This window comes from Dipodomys ordii, unplaced genomic scaffold (genome assembly GCF_000151885.1).
Source record: "Dipodomys ordii isolate 6190 unplaced genomic scaffold, Dord_2.0 Scaffold82, whole genome shotgun sequence".
In the NCBI taxonomy this organism is placed as follows: domain Eukaryota; kingdom Metazoa; phylum Chordata; class Mammalia; order Rodentia; family Heteromyidae; genus Dipodomys; species Dipodomys ordii.
In genome coordinates, this window is record NW_012267298.1 from 9,328,598 (window position 1) to 9,351,631 (window position 23,034).

Here is a 23,034-nt window from a genome sequence, read left to right on the forward strand (position 1 = left end):
CTGTAGCTCAAGTGGTAGAGCGCTAGCCTTGAGCTGAAGAGCTGAGGGACAGCACCCAGGCCCAGAGTTCAAGCCCCATGACCGACCAAAAAAAAAAAGATGTGTCAAATTAGGCACAAGGAACTAAGAAAAGAATAGATGTAAACAGATAGTAGGTAGGTAGGTAGGTAGATAGATACACACATAGATACATAGAGATGAGGTAGATACAGATAGATGTCTTCTTATAGAAGAGCTTATTGACTAGAAGCACCTGTAATCACATCAACACTATTTCCTTAGCATTAAACTATACATCATTTTTGCATATTTTTGTTCTGTTTTACAACCAAGAGTAATTGAGTGTGCTTATGTGTCAGATACTCTTAATTCTACTAGACTTTTAGGAAACAAAGATGAATAGATATTTTCAGCTCATTTGAAAGTTACCTGGTAGCAGAGAAGGCAGTCAGTAATGAAATAATCAATAACCACAAAAATAAAGGGAAAGCTATGTTGTTGTGAATGTAAATGAGCATGTGTGACATAAAGAGGCATTACTGACAAGAAATTAATGAGAGATTTATAGTCATTTTGCGTTCTGTGGTAACTGAAGTAAGAGGGTAAAATATAAATTGGATGGATGAAGAGGAATAGAGGAGTTTTTAAGGGTGTAAATGTTACAGGAAATAAACTGAGATGAGACATAAATATTTGTTTCCTACTTGTTGATAGATATTCTGAAAAACATTAAAGATACTGTGCACAAGGAAAGACATTACTCCACTTTCAATCTCTGTTCTCCTTTTTAAGTAAGGGCCTCTTATACCAGGTGAGGACTGAAGTCTAGGAAGTCTGTGACCTGGCTGGGTGCCTGTGGCTCACATCTTTAATCCTAGCTACTCTGTAGGCTAAGATAGGAGGATAATGGTTCAAAGCCAGCCTAGGCAGGAAAGTCCATGAGGCTCTTATCTCCGATTAACCACCTAAAAACCAGAAGTGGCACTGTGGCTCAAATATCAGAGTGCTTGCCTTGAGCTGAAGAGCTCAAGGCCCAGAGTTCAAGCCCCACAGCAGACAAGGAAGGAAGTGAAGGAAGGAAGGAAGGGAGGGAGGGAGGGAGGGAGGGAGGAAGGAAGGAAGGAAGGAAGGAAGGAAGGAAGGAAGGAAGGAAGGAAGGAAGGAAGGAAGGAAGGAATCTGTGACAGCTGAGTTTTCTACTTATGCATCCTTTTGAGCTGGTCTGTCCTTTGCTCCTAAAAGTTGAATCGATGCATTAGGTTATTCTTCTCATTGAACTTCACAGAAATTGAGGATGGTACAGACAGACAGACTGTATCAACCAGAAGTATATGTCAATAAGAGTATCTACAAAAAAAGAATATCTACAGTCTACAGTACATTTATTAGGAGGACTTAAGGACCATGTTTTTACCAAGCACATGTTTCTTGAGTGTTGCAGAACATTGTGTCTCTTTGGCTTAAACTAACAAAAAATAATTTTGTGTCATCACCTGAAGCCTGCTAGAGTTGGACTAGAGAATCATAGTCAACTTATTTTAAAACAAGGGAGGGGATAACACTGTTTGACAAGAAATATACTCATCACCTTACTCATGTAAGTGTGTCTTATTTGGCTAAAATGTATTATGCAAATTGAGAAATCACACACATATATATAAATCACACACATATATATATATTCTCATTTATCTGTCTATATCACTTATCTATCACTGTATATTTATAGATATCTATATCTATATAGATAGATATAGATATTTATCTATGTACTTATAAATATAAAAGAGAGAATATATATAATAGATAAATATTAACATTAGCGATTGAACCCAGATCTCTCAAAATGCTAGTCAAGTGTTCCACAACTGACCTACATAAGAGGTATATGCCATGAATTGAGACAAAGATGAGACTTCTTTGGTACTTAAAATAGCTGCTTTTTTTCTCTGATTTTCTGCCATCTTTCAAGTTCTAGAAAATTATTGACTATTATGATTCAGTATAACACTTACGCTACCTGTGTCACCAACACAAGCCCATTTTGCTTTGTCCTTGCCACTCTTTAGGAAGAATTTGGAATCAAAGAACAATATTTACCCATTGTAGTTCTTCCAGGCACCTCGCCAGCTTCAAGTTTAAATAGCCTGATGAAGCACGGGAACATGCAGTATGATACAGTTCACTTTAAAAAATGAAATCTGTCTCATGTTTAGCAATTTCACCATTGATACTGTTCAGTGTACTGATTAACAACCCCGATTCTGCATTTCAGAACACTGAGGATTTGATCTTTTCTAATGCTATTGCCTTCTACAACTTGATTTCTTTATGGCTTGATTTCCTCATCTGTAGCCTTCTGCATCCCTAAGTCCCCAGGTACCGGTTGGTCACACCTGTAATCTCAGTCACTCAAGAAGCTGAGAGTCACAGGATCACAGAAGACTCTGGGTTCAAACCCTGATGCATACCAAAACCAGAACCAAAACCATCCTAACTCATGGAGTCATGGAGAGAATTAAGTTTATTTATAAGAAAGAATTATGCCCATCAAATAAATAGGCAGCAGCTATAGTTAATCAAATGGTGTTCAGAAATTATGAAATCTGGCGCTCATCAGCATCTGCCAATCACTGGCTATCTATGTCGATGTCCAAATTTTCTTAAGGGAGATTATAGTAGTTATAACCTCTGTCATCCTTTAGCTGTTTTTCAGTTAAGGAAACTGAGCCTTGAAGATGACATAACTCTACGTAGCTGCTTGAGTTCTGCATGGTATGTTAGGACCCGGGCGGAAAAGTTAGGCTTCTGGCAAACTTGTAGTGGAGAATAGCTTCCCCCTGTCTTCATTCAAGCTCTGAACCTCTAGATGGGTGGAAAAGTTAGGCTTCTGGCAAACTTGTAGTGGAGAATAGCTTCCCTCTGTCTTCATTCAAGCTCTGAACCTCTAGATACGCCTGCACTGGCAGCAGAGAAAATTAACCCATCGCTAGGATGGGACTAGTCTGACTACCCACTGCATTGGGAAAGAAAGAAATCTCCAGGCCTTACTGCGTGTGTCAGCGATGGTGAGGAGAGGAAGACCCCTTCCCTTCCACCCAGACATCAACTCCTCCTGGACTGAAAGACAGAACAACTTTAAAAGAATACAGAAACTTTGGGACATTGACATTTTTTTCCTTTTTCTTGAGGAGGGGATTTGTAGCTTCATTGAATCCTTCAGAATCTCCTTAGTGTCCATCACCAACAATCAAGAGAACATGTCCTCTGGATGTAGTAGACGAACTGTGCTGACACCAGCCTCATACGTTTCTCTCTTCTGCTCTATCGTTGTCTCCCTCCCTATAATTTATTTACATGTCATAGCTCCATTTAATATATATATATATATATAGTTATTGAAAAAGTGATGTACAGAGGGGTGCCTTTTTAACGTTTTTACCTGGAGCCCAGAGTTTTCTCTTTAGATCAGATTTGCTCACAGCTGTGTTTAGACCATACTTTTTTTTTAATCTCCCATTGTCTGTGAAACCACCCCAGCCAGGTGCGACTCCTACAGAAATGTCAGTGTGGTCTGCTTTTCTAAAGCCAAGTGGAAGTTCTCTGCCCTGACCATGCTCAGCTTCTCAGTGGAGTATAACCGAGCTGCACAATTCAAGCTGTTATTTATTTTTTTTAAGTTTTCTCCCTTCAACTACCAAGACAGACGTTGAGCTGATATCCTTCTACCCCTCCGGAAAATGCTTCTTACTTCTCATAACTGTTTATGATTTTATTCTTTTTAATTATCGGAATAGTCTCATATTTACAAAATAAGACAGCTTGTCTGAACTACTCCTTTCTCATTCTCCCAGTAGAATATTGCAACAAATTTGAAGTCTGTTTGATATGTACCTTAGTGAGATCTTATTTCCTTCACCATTCCTACAAGAGCTCTTTTGGTCGTGGTGGGGGAGGTGTTTTGGTTCAGTCATGAGGATTAAACTCAGGACATAGGCACTATTCTTGATCTCTTTTGCTCAAGGCTAGTGCTCTACCACTTTGAGCCATAGCACTACTTCTGGTTTTCTGGCTGTTAATTTGAGAGAGTCTCACAAACTTTCCTTCCCAGGCTGGCTTTGGACATTGATGATCCATAGATATCAGCCTCCTGAATAGCTAGGATTACAGGCATGAGCCACCAGTGCCCAGCTACACTATTCATTAAAGAAGGAAAAGATGACATTATTTTTGTTTAATCAAAAGAGATCAAACACATTCTCTATGTCCCTAAGAACTATAGGACAAGGAAGCATAATAATCAGGTAATAAAATCAATTATGGTAGTTTTAGTGATAGTCATATATAACAAATTTATATAAGTATATAATAAATTTATATAAATGAATTATGTATAACCTTTGTAAGATTAAATTAAAACCGTGGGGGGAAGTGGGTGGGAAGGAATAGGAGGAAAACAAAGGAAGGAGTCACAATGCTCAACAAGAAATGTACTCATTACCTTACTCAACTAACTCTAACCTCTCTGTACAGCATCTTTACAATAAAATAAATTTTACAAAAAGAAGCACACAAAAAAAAATATTGTAATCGCATCCTGTTCTTTGGGGCTGGAGCCTGTTTGGCCGAACTCCCGTGGTGCCTCCTGCCCTGATAGGTGCCTAGCAGCCGTGGAGATTACACTTTCCCTGAGCTGCGTAGCCCATGCTTCTCTTTTTAGCGTGCACACAAAATACCTGCTGATCTGAACGGACTGCAGACTACTTCACTATATCTAGGGAGGGCACGGGCTTCTGCATTTCTAATAAGCTGTCAGGAAATGCTGGCGGTTGTAATTCTCCCAGCACTGAATGCCAGTGTTCTATAGCACACCCAAATCAAAAGCCTCAACATAAACACACTTCATCAACCCTTAGAGGGATTTTATTTGTGTTGGCAGAAATCCTCCCATCAGCCAAAAGCCATAATTCAGTGTCAAAACTGATTTTAACTAAATTGAAAGTTAATGACAATCACATGAACCACTGGCTATTGATTGGCCATGCATAGCAGAGGATTAGTGTCAAATCGCAACATGAGCAGGTGCTTGAGTCCAACTATCTGGGTATTACCTCGCTATGCCACTTGCTTGCTTTGAAACTCTGGTATGTTGCACACTTTCTCTATGTCCCCAATAATTTTGCATCTATAAAATTTTAGTGGTAAACACAACATCCTCTCAGAATCTGTGCAGGGACCGAGAATCAACACGGATTGTTTACCCTTCACACAATGCTGGGAAAATAAATAAATAAATGTTGAACATCTTTAGCTATGTTTTTTTCTTGACACTTTTTAAATTTCATTTTCTAGAAGCCATTTCCAGTTCCCTTCAGGGAGAATTAAACAATTTTTAGCCTGGTACTGCCATAAAGAGATGATTAGCCCGGTCACTTGTTGTTTTTATTAGCGGGGCTTCTGCATCCTGCATTACTGCTGGATGAACTTTCAGAGGTCAAAGGACCTTGTACATCCCAGTGGAATCAGAGCATCCGGACTTTGATTGTTTTTTATTTTTCTCTACTTTGAAGTTAGCTTTTCTCCTCTTTTTCTGGGGGTAGATATTCTCAGAAGTTTCTTGATCTTTGAAAACCTATCTTCTTAGGTCCTCATAGTGAAAGCCCAAATAAGTGGGATTCTTGCACGAAGTCATCACCTATAATCCAAGAATGTGCCCAACCCTGGTTCTCCGTTAGTCACATGCAGGGATGACCTCAGACAGTGCTGAGGTGATTCCCTGGGCAACCCGTGTCCCCTATCTTATTTCTTCTTCTGACTCCAAGGTGAATCTGAGTTATATTACACACACACACACACACACACACACACACACACACACAACACACACACACACATACACTGTTTGGTCATGGCCTAGTAATCCTTCTCTCTCTACTCAAACGTTGAGTAAAGCAAATGAATTCCATTATCGGAGTTAAACTTTAAAAGCCATAGAATCACAAAGGAATATACAGACTCCAATGGTAAGAACGTTGAAGAGGGTCAAATCGCAATGTATAATAAAGTGAAGAATGATGAGAACTGAACATTTCCTTTTGTGAAAGAGCAGAAAATCACCTCTCAATTACCCACCCCCCATCAAATGCTGTAAGCTGACACACACCCACAGCATGTCACAGAATGGCCTATGAAAATGTTTTTTAATAATCCAAGGTCTGTCAAATTTGGAGAACTGAAATGGGCATGCGTCTAACACTTGAAATACACCATATCTAGGCTGAAAGACAACTCGATGAAATGATCGGTTCGTAACCATTGAGTTCAATGAGGTGACATAGAAAAAGGTAAAATATTAGTTCCCACTCTGAGAATGTAGTTGGGTCCAACACACAGTGTTAGACACTCAGAGATGGCCTACGGGATGAGGGGATTTGAGCTCTGTTCTTTCCCAGGTCCCAGCAATCTACCATAGCCCAAATATGTCTGTCAACTAATGAATATGCAAACAAAACTGTAGGGTTCTTGTGGGCATTGAATTAGCTTTCAAAAGCCAGAAAAGTTTCAGCTAAGGACAATTCCTTACCCTAAAATTTCCATTCTAATTGTGAGGATACAAGCAATAAATATAATAACCTCATAGTCACACCCATGTCATAAGCATTTCTCACCCAGCTTCTTAACTATCTCAATTATCAGAAATGGTTTAATACTACAGTCAAAAATAGACTGGAGTTAGCAATAACGATAAAGTTAAAAAGGGTCCTGGCTATTTTATGACTCGGTGGAATCATTATGGTTCTCAGTATTCAAGTGAGACAGATAACAAGAAGACATTAAAATTTTAATATCCTCAAACAACAGTATGGTTATTGCTTATTAATTATACCAAAGGAGCACAACTAATTAGTTTAATAGGCTGCATTATGTATGCCAGCGACAGATCAGAGGAAGGCAGTAGACCATATAAAATTCTTTAGAGGAACAAGAGACACCATCTATTAACAGTGGCTCAACACACCTAAGACAAATGCAAATAAACATCAGAGACAGAGAACGCTTGATTCACAGCCCTGTCATTTAAAGTGCAAATTACAGCACGTGCACCATAGCAATCATTTTCTCAGGGATTATGTTTTTGCTCTTACAAAGAAAGCTGCAACACCTTTCAATCTTAGTTCTCCTCCTCATTTAATGAGAATAGGTGAGTGGAGCAAAGGCAGGAGAGAATTCTCTGAATGTTTGTCAAGCATAGCTATTATGAAAATAAGTTGTGCAGTAAAGTGAAAGCACTCTGTACATTTTAAAGATGCCGCCACATTGCTTTTCAATAACAATTCTGGAATTTAGATTCCCATTTTCATGTATTAGTGAACATATTTCTCCACCAAAATGTTTGAATTTTTTTTCATTTACTTAGGTTTGAAAGTTGTGTCTGATAGTTGCCATAATTTGAATATCCTCAATTCTGAATGCATTGTCACATGCCAGACATTTATATTTCCATAAACTGCCTACTTCTATCATTACTCATTATCTTATGAAACTGTTTTCTTCTTAATGTAGAAGCTATTTATACATCCTGGGAATTAACCAACAAAACACCACCCAGCTTTACCAGATGATGGGATGTTATACTAAGGATGCTAAAACCTGGCAACCAGCCCTATAAAGGAGCGAGCATCAACATCAATCTGGTCAAAAATGACTGAGCACACAGAAAGCCACAAGACAAATGGAAATTCTGAACAAGAATCAGTTTGTTAGGAGTTCAGTATTAAGTACAATGTTTGAAATGGGAAAAAGTCATTGGATTGGTTTAACAGAATATCAGACACAATGGGAAAAACAGAAGTGAATTTAATGCATTCTAAATCAGGAAATCTGCACAGCAGGTACTACATTATACTGATGTATATCTCATGTGTATTTATAACTAAATTTATGAACTTGCTTTATTCATATGAATACAACACTTACAGTCACATTATCAGCATCAAGTAGGCAATTAACTTCTGATTTGGTTACCCTCTCTCTCCCTACAGTGATAAATACCTTTTACAAGCCAAAGACCACACATTTTGGATTACATGAGACCCTCAAGATAGACATTAGTGTTTTTTCCTATTTCTGTGTCATCCTGTCTAAATGTCTCCCATCTGTGAATATAAGATCATTTTTCCATAATAAATCCTTGCAATATTGTCAGCCCACTCACTATTCTCCTATTCTGAAAATCAAACGCTGTCATCTTATTCTTCTGTGCCTTCATTCAGGCAGATAAATATCATTACAGGATAACAAGGAAGTTTATACTAACCAGTGTTACATTAAATTGACATCCACAGACCATATTAGCTACTTAATATTGTCTACCGAATATCATGCGCTGAACAGAATACTTCCTATGTTGTGTTTGGTAATCACATTTCTGGAACTGAAATAAAGTTGACTTGTTTTCATTTTGCTACACCTGTAAACATCTTTCATCTAGATCCTATGTGCTTTGTCTCTCTCTATGTTTAAAACTGAAAAACAGTAATGAGATTTTATTGACAGTAAGCCAGCTACCTTATAATTGAATTTATGTCATCCACTCTTAGTTAATTATAAGAAGATCCCTCCGTTATCTGCATTCCTTCTCCTAATTCCTAGTTCCTACCTTACTTTTTAGAATTTTCTCAGATATAGCACAATATCTATGAAAGATTTTTCTCTTCAATACTTAATTATATGTTTTTCAGACCACTAAAATTGGATTCTAATTTCTTCTTCTTCACTAAACTTAAAACTTTGTAAATCCCTTTCTAAAACCCTAGCTGCTACTTACCCTAGGCTACATACCTTCTGCCATAATGTGTTCATCAGAGTGACTCATTATTCCATTACACTATGAGTAGAAACCTAAGGACCTGCTCCGTGGCTCCATTTCCTTCTCCTCCCAAATCTACTGCTACTGTTCTAGTGATATTACTGTCACTTTCACAGAGATCATAGTAAGGGCATCCTTATTAATTCCTCTTCCAACACTAACACCAAGAGTTTTTTCACAAGTTAAGAAGACAGACCCTATTAATAAATAAAAGATTACCTCAATTATTCTCTGCTTAAATATTCCAGTGGCTCACCTGTACACTTGAATGAAATCTGAACTCCAGACCACATACACGACACCTCAATATCTAATTCTGTCTACATCCCTGACTGCATTGGTCAGTTTTCTCCTGCTTTCAGTCGAGGACACAAACCCTCTGGGGTCCTTTTCCTCTTTGATCACATAAAGCTGATTCCCAGTAATTGCCATCACAGTGATAAATTCTCTGTATATCAGGTGCTGCCTCTCAACTATCAGCTTAAATTTCAGCTTAAGTTTGTGCAAAAGATTTTACATTCTGTGTAAACATCCATCTCAATGCTTTTTAAAACTGGGTGGTATGACATTTTTTTAGTCTTCTCCCTCCACATATAAGGTTCATGAGACCAACAACCCTGTCAGAGAAGGGCCCAGAGCAACCTGCTGACTGCACAACCGGGGGTCACCTCACCTCCAGCCGGTTGGCCAATTTGTCCTTGAGATCCCAACGTGTACATTATTTGCTGGACTGTGTCTCTGTCTGTTTATAATTGGATGGTGTGACTCTGTTGAGGTGAAGTGTGTGCTAGGACCCTAAATCTCTGTTTGGTCTACAACAACTTGGGTGTTTCCCTTTTGCTCTGCTACCATCTTCCTGGAATGACATAACCACTTTGTATTGAGATGATGCAGCCTTTATCTACAAGCTACATGTGTTAGGAAGTCCAGTGTTACTTTGGCCTATAGCTATTCTCTTATAGTACTTTGCGCTTCTTTCCTTTGTGCTACAGACTGAGAAGTGAGAAGAAAACAATAATTTTCAGAACCACTTTGCATACATAGAGTAGATATAACTTTTCTAATCAGACAGATATAGACAGACAGACAGACAGACAGATACTTGGAACTGAGCTATAGAAGGTTGTGTAGCTTCCTGAGGTCACATTTCAAACTGAAATCAAAGACATCATTTGAGCACTTTTTATAACTTACAATTAAATATTTTCTATATTTCACTATGGTCTTTCTCCTAACATTTGAAAAGAATTACCAATCAGCTGTCTTTCCTATACCAAATTAGAAACCCTGGCAGATGTTAGGAAGTAATCCGACTAATGTCAGCAGCGCCCCAAGCCTGAGACTCAGTGTCACCATCCTCTGTTTTCATATCTCCTTGGGCTTGGAGTTTAGGTTGGGGCTTATTTCTGAGCATAAGCTGGAAAAAAAGATGTTGCTAGTAAGAAGTGTGGGTGGAGCCAGTCTAGGAGCGGTGGTGCTTCATCTCGTAGTGTTTCATCTATTAAGGAGGGGATGGCCCTTGCTTTCAATTATTTGAGTAATTTTAGTAAATTCCTTGTATTATGCGTAGCTCTAGAGAGCTAAACTAGGACAATGAACGCATTGTCTGCACTACCTCATTTGGATTAAGTCTAACATTTTGTTGTGTCCTGAAAAAGTTGGAACAAAGAAACTAATGAGGAAGATCTTTCAAAGTCACAACTTTCCAAGTTGAGAAATAAGCTACTTTAAAAGCATGATCACAAACACCTTACTCTTAAATCCTTATGGTAATTGTTTTTCCCATGTATCATTTCATTGTTCTGTACTGATGATGCTCACTGCCTATTTCTTTCATTTTAATTTTACTTTCTTAGAGGGCCACTGGACATTTCAACCAGGGCCTTATGTAAGCACACGCTCTACCACTGACCTATGCTTCCAATTTTACTTATTTTTATCGTGTATAAGGAGATGTTTTAAAATCCAAGTATATCACAGGGTGGCTAAGTTACAGCACTTTGTGGTGAGTACACATAAAATCTACTCTCTCTGCAATTTTCAAGAATGCATTTCACCCTCATTATGATGATGATAGTAACCACACCAATGGATTCAGTAAAATTTTTCTTCTTTACTGGAATCTTGCATCCTTTGATCAACATCCCCTCATTTTCTATTTTAAACTCTCGCTGTGTATATACAGGAGCACTGAAATAACTTATGAATGATTTCAGCTACAACTTAATGAAACACTGAACTAAAAGTACATGCTGTGGAATTTTGGAAGTTACTCAAGTGTCAATGCTACAAAATACAGACCTGGGAATTCCTAAGACGATAGCCTACAGAATGTGTTCTCCTTGGAAGAAGTTGTGTTGCTAAGTTCCAACAAAAATGATTCAGAAGGGTTCCTGCAGTGCATAGGAGAGTGCTCCAAACCAGTGTTCTCTTAATTCTGCCTGATGACCTACTAGAATCATTTAGGAAATCTTTCAAAATACCTCAGCTTTCCAAGCTCTATGGTAGGTCCATTGAAACCCAGGTCCTAGCAGTAGACCATGAAGTCTGTATTCTTAACAAAATCCTCAAATAATTCAAACTCAGGTTTAGAAACACTTGCCTATGGAGTCATTGCTGTGGGTTAGTACTGTTAGAAGGCCCAGTCTGGCATCGGGTCAAGAGGACCTTAGGATGCCTTCACTTGGGAGTAGCTCCCCTAAGACCAAGGCTGTCTCTCAGTTTGCGTCTCATACATGCACCTCTTGCACTTACATTAATACCAAGAGCTGATTCAATGGGAGGCCCTCATAAAATGCCTCTTGTTCTTCCATTAACCAGTCTCTGGAACCACCAGCAAAATAAACCTGTGTTCTTCACAAATCTCCTATTCCCAGATAGTTGGTAATGAAAACAATAATCACTTCTGAATATTTGATGCCATGAAATAGTGAGGTGTAATTGGAAGACAGAGTGCTATATAGAAATAAGGCTGATTCCAGAACATTGAAGTTTCTGTGCCAGAAATCCTCATGGGAACAGGAGTTGCCAAGGTGGTGGGCAACTTCTGTCCTTCTCCGGATCCCTGAACAGTGCTGGTGTATCAGACTAACATTTTTACCTTGTCACTCATTTTTACCCATATTTTCATTTAGAGGTCAAGCTCCACTGTTTCTAGGCCTCGATCAAGGCCACCCCTTTTGGGTCTCATTCTCTCTAGCTGGGAAGAGAAGATAGTAATAGCAGCTACATCCCGTAGTGACGGTAAGAACACAAGCTAACACATAAAAGGGTACAACGTAGAATTCGTCTGATATTAAACAATTTATAAAGTTAGCTATCATGATCATGTGATAAAAAGAATCACACTGGCCTTACCAGTGACAGCACAAAGAAGACAGAGAAGAAAGGAGATTTCTTAACAGACCCCATAGAATCGGTGAGAAGCAAGAGACCATAGGAATGGGAGACTGTAACATGAAGTCATGGAGGAAGCTCTTGTCACTCAGTCATCCAGCATTAATTGTCAGCCTTCCTTTGGAAGAAACACTCATTCTGATTTCTTTTTGTTTTGTTTTCTTCCTGGGAGTTGGGAACGATGAGCCATCTGCTTGCAATAGTCTTTTAAAATACTGAACATAATTTACATGCATTTTTCCTTTATAAATACTACCCAACGCCAATCATGACAGTATTCCACCAGAAGTGTCCAAATAAGTTTCCAAATGCTTACCAACCTGATTCCATAATAACCTAAAGTTAATGTCAGGAACATGTCGGCCGTTCAGGTAAATCTTCCCCCCATTCATTTTAACTCAATTCTATTGATAAACGTTGAGGGCAATCACTTGGAATTGATTTCTATTGATTTGTGTCCCATTGAATTTAATTAGACCAGGGTGATTTGCATTGAGCAAATTAGACGGCACAGATTAATTGAGTTGAAAGCATTCTCACTGAGGCAGAGAGTGTTCATGAAGATCAGCCCACTGTGATGTGGCTTTAATTCAGGCTCCTGTGGCGACAGCTATTGGAAAAATTATTAAAGCTCAGCAGATGGAGTGATTATTAGGAATACATTTTTAAAGAAAGATAAACTACAGAGGTCGTGTAATTACAGTGAAATCTTGATGGCTTCCTCTAATGACTGTTCTCCTAATGGAGTTTGTGCTTTCATTGTAAGCATGTCAGGAGAAAAGTGGAAAAGGAAGAAAATGGAAATAAAATCCTAAAACTGGGTGATATTTCTCTCTTCCCTTTAGAAAAATTGGTGCTCACATAAACTGCACGTAGGCAGTCTTCTTTTTTTTATTATTGTGAAAATACTGTACAGAGGGGTTACAATTACATGGGCAAGATAATGAGTACATTTCTTATCAAGCATTGTAGCCTCCTCCTTTGTTTCCCCTTCCCATCACTTCCCATCCTCCTCCCCTCCCCACACCCCCCACCCAATCCTCCTCCCCCCCCCACCAAATTTGTAAAGTTAGTTTTCGACATAATGACTTGCACATCTCATTGTTGCAATGGGTCCACCAGTATCCCTGTTTTAACTATTTGTTTTTTCTTCTTGAATAAGCATATTGCCTTTTTATATTTGTCAGTGTTCCCTTGTTTCAGCCACATCTGCAGTGACTGTCAGAGAAGGTGACCCCTGCCTGAGTCGACCTCTAACACTGGCCAGTCTCATGCATTCCTGGTCTGACCTAGTGAAACTACTGCAAGGAACATGGAAGGAATCCACTAAAGACTCATCAGCTGGCATTTTAGAAATATGAGGTTTTTCAATGCCCTGAGGGATTGAGTATCATGAGTGGGAACTGTCTGTACTCAGTGTTCAGGTACTCGGTGTTCACAGGTGGACTCATTAACCCCTATGTGCTAGTAGTTGGAGGAAGGGTTTTGTGTGTAATTAAGTGTAGCTAAGTTCATATATATGATGGATTCAGTGTATAGCCTATGAAACTAGGCACATTGAGGGGAGGGTGTGGGGTGAGAGGGATGGAGGAGAATGATGAAAAGGGTGGTATCAATCCAAACGCTCATAAACTGATTCTTTGGATGACATCTCCTCCATACAACTACTTAAAGATAATACCCATAATTTAAAAAAAGAGAGACGAGTTCTCCTTCACACTCTTTCTCTGATTCAGCAGCTACATGAAAAGGCAAGATGAGTGCTCTCACCAGAAATGAAACTAGCCAGCATGACACGGTGATCATTTAATTCTAAGCTTATAGAGCATTGCCAACCAACTCCAGTTGTTTATACCTACTCCATGGTGTGTTGGCAGTCCATTCCTGTTGATATAACAAAATGCCTTTGAATAGATGGTCTGGACACAACAGCCATGTATTCTTCGCAGTTTCAGAGACCAGAAATTTCAAAAACAAGGCATCAGCCGACCTGATGTGGATGAGAACCCCTGCCTCACGGTTGGCAGCTTCTACGTGTCTCCCATAAACCTCTTTTATAAGGACAGTCATCTCACTTCAGAAGGCAGAGATCTCATCACATAATCACTCCCCAAAGGCCCAGGGTCTTAATTATCAGAATCTGAGGGTTAAGATTTTAACTTATGATGAATGGGGAAGCTCAAACATTCAGAGCTCAACAAGGCCTGAGGAGGTAGAAATGTTCAATGTACAAAGGTTCCCCTATTGTCTTTCTTTGGAGAGCCTAGAATACTTTTCCTAAGGTTCTTCAAGTTATTACATGAGGATAAAAGATCCACCTTCTGAACACTGCAGCTCCTTTTACCAGTTTTCCCTCCCCACAGCTCTGTTCCAGTACTTACTCTGCATTGCAAGAACTTGGGTTATTTCATGATTTGATGGCTGTAAAATCCTGGCCAATCCAATTTGGTTGTCTTCGCCTAATAAATAAAATAAAGTATAGGAAACGATTATTTATCAAATAGCTTAGACATGATTTTAAGTCAGGAATCAAATTGATCAAATTGATCTTTCTTCTCATTGGTTTCATGGGGGAGACTGAGGCAGCCTGACTCATTGCTCACCCTCATGGTCGCTTGTGTGTCTCTGATCCAGTCTTTGGGGTTCCTGAATTCCTTCCTGGCTTAGCTTTCACCAGCTTCCTAAAGCTGGATGGGGTAACATCCATTCACCTGACCAAGTGTCTAATGTAGTCAGGAGTGACTCAAGAGGTATTTCAAGAGGTTTCCATCACAGATGATCTATACTCCAAGTGATTGTTATCAAAGAAACATGACCTAGGTGACTCTGTGCCTTTTTGTCATATGTTCCTTTTCACACTCATGGAATTTTTCCCAGAGCTCCCTTCACTGGCTGATACTAGGACTATCTGACTACAGGAGGACTGCTGTCCCCCGGCCCTGGTCAGGGAGGGCCCATCTTGACCTACATCTCAGCAGATTCTAGTCCTCCTCAGATAAGTCTTCCGAATTTTGATTAAGGACTGTCACACTTGTGAGACAGAAGGGAATGTCTGGGAATCAAGGGTTCAAAGCCAGATAACAGAGCGGGAGGGGGCAAGATTATAAACTTAGTGGATATCAAGCTCTGCATGTTTTCCCCTTCCTGAGGCAGAGCTGGTTTTAGATATATCAGATACTTTCCTTGGACCTGCTTTGGACACTTTGTCATTGGTAGTCACCAGAAGCCCAGGTCTGTCCAGTCTGAAGCTCTTGTCACCTTTTCTACCTCAAGGACGCAGACTTAACATCTTCAGGGTCTTTACTTATGCTTGTAGTCTGGATGCATCTGTAGGTCACTTTCAAATTTTTTGAGTAAGTGACACCCCTACTCCAGTTTTATTTTGCACTGCACTGGACAAGTTATGAAGATAATAAAACTTAACCCCAAGGTTATTTCATCTGCAACCCACATTTCAATGACTTTTGAAGTGCCTCAGCAGTGAGATCATATAGTCTGTACATTTTTCAGAAAGGGTGCAGCATTGACACTAAGGCAAGTGATCAAGGCGTGTCCTACCAAGCACACTTATATAACACTGCCATATACATATGGCTTCATCTAGACCCTGTGACAATCATGACTTTTGGCAGATAACATCACACCAGGCTATGGGCTGTTTGGAATCCCCAAGATTGTGTTCACTCCCCTCTTCATGCTTAGCAGACTCACACCTGCTGGTCCATTTCTTCCATCAAAGATCATCAGCTCCTGCATCCTGGTGCACCTGCTTCGTTCACATTTGCACTCAGCATGAGCTTGGTAGCAGGCATGGTTAAATGGGACTTAACAAATGGTGGTGACAATATTATTTATTCTCTGCCTAGAAATGTACCCTGTCCCAACTGAAAACCAAAGGGCACGGGAACCAAAGGAGAAATGAAGCAAAATATTTTGAAAAGCTCTGAAGAAACTGGAATCCAAATAGTTTGTCTAATGAAAGACTCGAGACATCTGTGCGATCCTGGGTGATGAGCTCAGCTGTCTGGTAACTAAGGAGACCGCACTCACTCCAGCAGGCCAGGAATCCACCCATATGCTCACCATGCTTAGTGGCATCTGGGGTCTCTCCCTCATCCCTAGAATGGCAGAATCATGTGCAAAGCGTGTGTTCTGAAGCCACACTTCCAGCACAGGACATTGGGATCCAGTGAGAAGCAGACAGTCCTAGGATCAGGAAATAAAGTATTCCTTACTTGATTCATCCAACCATGTAAGAAATTCAGGTGAGTTCTCACCTGGGTCACTTCGCTTTCTTTTTTGGCCCTGGCTTTTGTTCGGTCCTTCGGGGCACCTCTATCATTTTTGCCAGATTGAATGTCACACTATATGCTCTAAATCAAACCTTCTAGTAATAGTCTCATCTAGACTGAATTCTAGTAAAACAGTCATCCTTGTGATGACTGCAGATGTCACTGGGACTGACGGTTTGTGTGGTGGTCTCCACACAGCTCCTTACATCCTGCCCCACAGTGATCTCGTGACACTCCACTCCAGTGGCACTGAGCCCTTGTTTGTTTGGCTTGTTTCTTTATTTCTGTTATAGACCCCAAACCTTAGAATACACACATATATAGACACACACACACACACACACACACACACACTTACCAGTGAGGCACTTTCTGTCACAGGGAGAAGAGTATTATACACCTTAGGTTCACTGTGGAGGATGTTCAGTCTCCTGATAAAGGATTTTCTTTCTTTTTCTTCTATTAGTGATGGGCCTTCAACTCAGGGCCTGGGTGCAGTTTCTGAGCTCTTTGGCTGAAGGCTATTGCTCTACCATTGGTCCACAGCTCTACATCTAGGATTTTCTTTCTTTTGAGAACATTTTTAAGATGACTATAGCAGTAGTTCAGAGCAGTTGAAATAAATTAAAGAAGAATCTGGTACTCTCTTTTTTTAAAAATTTATTTTATTGTAAAGATGCAATACAGAGGGTTACAGTTACATGAGTAAGGTAATGAGTTCATTTCTTGTCGAGCATTGTTTCCCACTCTGTTTTTTTCCCACTATCCCTTCCCTCCCCTAAACTCTTGCTTTGACAAACATAATCACTGAGAAGAATCCAGGCCCAGGAACTGAGGATCTGCCTTCTGTCCGGCCTTATGCTCATAAGAAGGAAAGATAAGCAGGCACCACTGAGGCTTCTCCCCTGAATGTTGTAAATATAGGCCATTACCAATACCACCATGCAGAGCAGAGAGAACACCATGCTCTTCCTCCAGTCTGCACAGCCTGCAGCCTGATGGTCTCCAGAGAATGACTGTGTACCCGTGAAGGCACCTGCATCAGATTACAATGGCGCTATCAAAAGGCACAGTCAGACAAAATATATGTGATAAGTAACCAAAAAGAGAAGGAAAGGGAAAAGCAAAATATGTAGAATGGGTAAAGAAGCACAGAAATATAGACTTTCAAAATTAGAAAAGCAAACTTTAATTTAAAAAAGAATGTATATGTAAAAATATAGACTGTAAAAATATAGAAAATATTATAAAACAACAGATAGGGAGGAAAGTATATAAATACTAAATAAAATTTAAAAGATTGCAAAGTAGTCCATGAAAACAAGAGAATGGGAAGAATCAACAGAAAGTAGTCATGCAAAAAAGGAGAGGAAAGGGAGCAAGAAAAGAAAGAATGAAAACCTCAAATGGACAGAAATAAGAAAGAAAAAGGAAGTATAGCATGTGTACATGCTTATAATTCCAGCTCTTCAGGAAGCAAAGATGGGAGAAATTTGGTCAAAGGCCAGTCTGAGAAAAAGCACAAATGAAACTGTAAATGAAAATTAAAGTAAAAGACATTTTTTTATGGCTAGGGAGGTTGAGCATTTCTTCATGGCCATCCTTCTTTCCTCTTCAGAGAAGTTTCTCTTTAATCCTTTAGCCCACTTATTCATTGGGCAGTTGTTTCTTTGAGGATTTGTTGTGGGGGATATTTTAGCTATGAGACCCTTGTCCATTGTATGGCTAGTGAAGATCTTCTCCCAATCCATGGGCTTTTTATTGATCTTGCTAGCTATGTCCTTTGCCATGCAGAAGCTCTGCAATTTCAAGCAGTCCCATTTGTCCAACCTTTCTTTGATTTGTTGTGTTTCTGGGTCTCTATTGAGAAAATTTTGGTCTGTGCCAAGGAGACCTAGGGTTTCTCCTATTCCATCCTGTAATGTTTTCAGGGTGTCTACCTTTATTTTAAGGTCTTTAATCCATTTGGAGTTGATTTTGATATAGGGTGATATATAAGAATCTAGCTTTAGTTTTCTGCAAGTAGTTAACCAGTTTTGCCAGCACCATTTACTAAAGAGGCTGTCTTTCTTCCACTCTATTTTTTTAGCTCTCTTATCAAAGATTAGATGGCTATAGATCTGTGGGTTCATTTCTGGGTTTTCAATTCTATTCCATTGGTCCTGAGGTCTGTTCTTGTGCCAGTACCAAGCTTTTTTGATTACTATGGGTTTGTAGTAGAGTTTTTAATTTGGTATTGCTATTTCTCCAGCACTGTTCTTTCTGTTAAGAATCAAAACAACACTGAGAAACCACCTCACCCCAGTTAGAATGGCTATAATCAAGAACTCTAATAACAACAGATGCTAGAGGGGATGTGGACAGAAGGGAACCCTACTGCATTGTTGGTGGGAGTGTAAACTTGTTCAACCACTTTGGAAAGTAGTATGGAGGTTCCTCAAAAGACTCCACATAGAGCTCCCCTATGACCCAGCAATCCCAGTTTTGGGCATTTACTCAAATGATCACAAACAAGACCATACTAAAGTGACCAGCATGACTATGTTTATTGCAGCATTATTTACCATAGCTAAGATATGGAACCGACCCAGATGCCCCTCAGTAGATGAATATATCATGAAAATGTGGTATATATACACAATGGAATTCTATGCCTCCATCAGAATGAATGACATTGTCCCATTTGTTAGGAAACAGAAAGACTTGGAAAAAGTTATATTAAGTGAAGTAAACCAGGCCAAAAGAAACATAGGTCCCATGGTTTCCCTTATTTGCAATAACTAGTATATGTCTGAGACAAGCAGAAATGGTCAGATAAATTGATGTTAGGTGAAATGAACCCCAAGGTAAAAACTCAAATGGCTTTTCTTTCTTGCTATTGTTTCTAACATTTTTATAAGATGATTTCTTTGTTGTTTTGTATGTCCCTCCCCTATGGTATAACCCCTGTTTTCACTGTATTTGATGTTGGTATAATTTGTGGAGGGGAAGGGAAAAACAAATTGTTTAAATAGGGATACAGGTGGACCCATTGCAACAATGAGATGTACAAGATGTTATGTTGAAAAACGAACTTTACCACTTTGCAGGGGGGTGGGGTGGAGGGGTAGAGATGGGAGGGCAGGGATAGTAAGGGGAAAACAAAGGAGGAGGCAACAATGCTTGATAAGAAATGTACTCATTACCTTGCTCATGTAATTGTATCCCCTCTGTACGTATTTTCACAATAAAAAATTTATTCATAAAATAATAAAGTAAAATCCAAATGACTGGAGGCATGATTCAAATGGTAGAACACTTACCTGGCAAGTGGAATGCTTAGACCTCAAATCCTAATACCATAAATGAAAATAAAAGGGAGGAAGGAAAATACAAGTAGAGGATGGTAGATGGAAAGAAGCCAAAATGAAAAAAGACAAAGAACATAGAAATAAAGGGGAAAAAAGAAAGAAAGTAATACATCTCAGAATAAAAGAAAATATATTAAAGAAATCATATTGCAAAATTCCATGAAGGAAGAAAGAAAATAAATAGAAGAATATAAAAATGAATAAGGTGTATTGTACTTACCAACTGACGTATTGCATTGAAATCTCTTTGTGTGGCTACTTAAAGAGAGATAAATAAATAATTATGAATAAATAAGCTAAAATGGACATCAAAGCAAGGCAAAGCAAGGACCCAACAGTAAGCAGTTGATTTGGAAACTGGAGAGAACAAAGGGGAAGAGAGGGAAATGGAGCTGTCTGTCTAGTACAGGGAAGGCAATGGCTGGGAGGTTGCACAAAGCTTACAGACCTGGGATCCCTCACTCTGAGAAGCACCTCAGTGTCACTACATCGGAAGTAACCAGTAGCCAGTAACCTAGCTCCTTGATACAGCAGCTCCTGCCAGTCCTTGCTTGACAGAGGCTGTGGTCTGCCATATAGATGAACAGAGTCCCCTCCAAAGGGCCTGAAGACATCCCTTACTTATCAGAATTATGTTCTCTGTTTGGGGAGTCGGTAAGAATAGACTGAGGTAGAAAACTCAGGGAATTAGGGGCAGTACAGGAAAAGCATCTGAACAAATTGGCAGTACTCAACCGCATGGAGCCTACGCAGGTCAGGCATTTCACGATCTCTATGGCTGCCAGGTCACCTGTTGGGCATGTATTATTTATAGGGAGCAAGGCAGCAAGGATGAAGGAGAGCGGAGGAGGGGATGACTTTGATCAGAGTTTATTGTATGCATGGATGGAAAACCATAATAACCTCTCCTGTATAATTTATATGTGCTAATTAAAAAGTAGAGGATGATAAAGTGTGAAACAAAAAAACCAACCCATAACCTGGTGATGGAAAGTATATTGGTTTTTGAGAAACACATCTCTTCACACCTATAATACACCAAACCTATGGATGCAGACTCTAGCTCACTTACTCCCAGCTCCTGTTGAAAACTATAGATTCTTAAAATTGATCATTTAGTTGGACTGTAGTGTCTAGGTCAACTAATTGCTTGCCAAGTACCAGCTGAATAAATTAAACAGCGCTATGCCTCAACAAGGGAAAATGGCTTCATTTTTCTATGGACCATTGCCCACAAGAGAGCTAAGCAGATCAGTTTCCTATTTTCACCTCACAGGTAACTTCCATTTGTGAGGAGTAGGAGAGAATGTTAGATGCCCCTCAGTAGATGAATGGATCAGGAAAATATGATATATATATATATATATATATATATATATATACAGAGAGAGAGATAGAAAGATAGATAGATAGATAGATAGATAGATAGATAGATAGATAGATAGATAGATAGATAGATAGATAGATAGATAATGGAATTCTATGCCTCCATCAGAAAGAATGACATTGCCCCATTTGTTAGGAAATGGAAAGACTTGTAAAAAATTATATTAAGTGAAGTAAGCCAGGCCCAAAGAAACATAGGTCCCATGGTTTCCCTTATTTGCAATAACTAGTGTATGTCTGAGACAAGCAGAAGAGTGTCATAATTTTATAATTGTCTGACTATCACAGATATTAGGGACTAGGCCTTTAACTTTAACACCACCCTACGCCTGATAGTGAGAATCTTTATCGCTAAAGCCATCCTACTCTTCTTCCTGACACCCTCTGGCTGCAGAACCTGACTGTTTCTATCTGGGAAATCCTTCTCCAGGTACCCACTTGCATGCTTCCAAGGCTGCTCATTGAACCCAGAACATCCCCTCCTGATTTCTTAATCATGCAAGTCTTCCTGTGCCTTCTTTTCTCCTTTCAGCTGACATGTATCTTCTATATGAAATATTCCCTGTTGTCTAGGATAAAAGTTCAGCCCGACACTAGACATATATCTTCCTTCTACTGTCCTTTTTTGTAATGTCTTCTCTCTCTCTCTCTCTCTCTCTCTCTCTCTCTCTCTCTCTCTCTCTCTGTGTGTGTGTTATATTTCCTTATTCCCATAGTCTTTCTTTGGTTGTAAGCATTTAACATGTTGGCTGTACCTCACTCATACTTATCTAATATCAGCTTGAAATTCTACTTCAGTAACTCCAGCATCATTTTTCTCATTTCACAGATAAAGAAATTCACATTTGGTGATGTTAAATGTCTTTATATAAATTATAGAATGCAGCTTTCACGTGGTTAAACTGAGAATATATCTAGGTCTGACAGCAGAGCGAGTCATCTGTCCTGCTTTGTTGTTTTCTCTGCCATGACTGTTCACAATAGCGCTGAATCCAGCTGGAGGCATGGAATGGAAGGCAGGGGAAGACAAGTCTACTCTGATTTCTCCACTTCACCGGCGCATCCTCAGACTGTCTTTACGACTATCACCAGTTTCCCTTTCCTACATTTTGCCACAGCAAAAGAAAAAGAACCAGTCATTGCCTAGCAGTGCCCCCTTCTGATCATGCCACAGACTCACACATTCCTGAGCTGTGAGGATCATTGTTCCTTGGCATTTGTTTTAATGGTCAGAACGAATGGATTGTGACCCTAGGATGATACTGAAAATTAGGTTTATTTGCAGATGAATGGATCCTAAATTGCTAAAACTGTCATCTCAGGAAGCAAATATGTGGTTCATGCTTTAATAGAAAAGAAAAATATAACATCTCCCTCTTCAGCCATCTAAATAAGCAAACTTGAAAACCCACCAAATTAGAACTGCATTGTTCTGTCAGGCACCCCGCTGGAGTCTTGCAATATTCAAAGCAGTCATTGTGTTCCAACAGCTCAGGGAAAACATGTTTTACTTCACTTGAAAAAGTTAGATTGAAACTTCACATTTGAAAGAATAGCAGGAGCAGCCACGTTCAATAAAGCTACCACATTTCCCCAGAAAGGCGACTCAAGTGAAAAAGAGGAGACAAAAGCTGGAGAGTGATGGACAACTCCGGTGGTGAGGATGAAGAATGAGAAGAGAAATCAAGAGGCTGTATTCTAGTCTCAGCTCTAAACTCCGTTCATGGCCGTGCCGAGCAAG